Raw genomic sequence first — 1534 nt, 5'->3', positions numbered from 1 at the left:
ATTCTATTTTTTTTTTTTTTTTGGAGAGGTTTTGCAATAGGGCACGTGCGCTTTCCAGAAAGACAGAGAGAGACAGAAAGATAGAAACGAGAAATCACCCCCTAGGGGAATGACCAAGCTGCAGTCCCTTCTCCTCCATTCTCCTCTCGGGATCTTGGGCATGCATACACACATGCCTGGCATGAGTTTAAGTCACTGGGTCCAGGACTCAAACCGCAGTTCGAGTTCATGGGAGTTCAGTGACATAGCCATTACACTAAGTACTGGTCCCCCACGTTTATTCTTTTTAAGACTGAAGAACATTACAGTGTGTGTGTGTGTGTGTGTGTGTGTAAAGAGAGAGAGGAGTATATGACAATTTCTTTGTCCATTTATCTCTTATTAGACAGTTATGTTCATATGTTGGTTATTGTAAATAGGACTGCAAAAAGCATAAGAGTACAGATATCTCTACTATTTATTTTCTTTTGAGTATATGCTATTAGTAGGTTTGCTGAATCACATGGCAGTTCTGTCTAACTTCCGTACAGTTTTTCATAACAAATGTTTTAATTTATATTTCCACCAACAGTGTAGAGAGTTCCCCTTTCTCTACATTCTCATCAGCATTTGTTATAATTTGGTTTTTGGCTAATAGCTATTTTAACTGTGGTGAGATGGTATTGCCTTGTGGTTTTGATTTGTATTACCCTGTCGATAAGTGATAATGAGCATTTTTATGTATTTGTTGGCCATTTTTATGTATTTTTAAGGAGTACTTAGTCAAATAATTTTCCTATTTTAAAATTAATATTTGCTTTTTTGCTATTGATATGAGTTCCTTTTATATTCTGATTACTAATCCCTTGTTAGATGTATAATTCCCAAATTTCTACCATTCTGTAGGTTATCTCTTCAATCTGTTGAATGTTTCTTTTACTATGTAGAAGATTTTGAGTTTGCTATAATCCTATTTGTCTATGTTTGTTTCTATTGGTTGTGTTTTTGAGGTCTTATCCAAAGACAATTTGCCTATACCTAGTGTCATAAAGTTTTTTCCTTATGATTTCTTCTAGTAATTTTAAAGTTTGGGGGGGGATAAGTTTGTTTGTCTTTAATCTATTTTGATTGACCTTTAGGTATAGTGAGAATTAGGGATGATCTAATTTTATTTTTGTGCCTGTGGATATTCAGTTTTTGTAGCACCAATTATTAGATACTTATGTTTCCATCTGTGTTTTTGTCTCCTTTGTCAAGAAACGGTTGGCTTTAAACACATTTATTTATTTATTTATTTATTTTTAATTTTTTATTATCATCATAATCTTGTTTATATTACATTGGATTACATATAACTTTACAGTGTATTACATTGCTTTTTCAAAAGGGAATGCCATGCAAGTCAGTCAGTACAAAGACATTAATCTCCTTGCTTCAACATTTGATATCTTTTCTATGTTTTCCCCAATCATTATTATTATTATTATAATTATTTTTTAAAACAGTCAGTCGCTATTTCTCATTTTGCTTGTAAAAATACTTTGCCCATCATGAA

The sequence above is a fragment of the Tupaia chinensis genome, unplaced genomic scaffold, assembly GCF_000334495.1.
Source record: "Tupaia chinensis unplaced genomic scaffold, TupChi_1.0 Scaffold143994_1, whole genome shotgun sequence".
Lineage (NCBI taxonomy): Eukaryota > Metazoa > Chordata > Mammalia > Scandentia > Tupaiidae > Tupaia > Tupaia belangeri.
Note: the sequence above shows the minus strand (reverse complement) of the source record.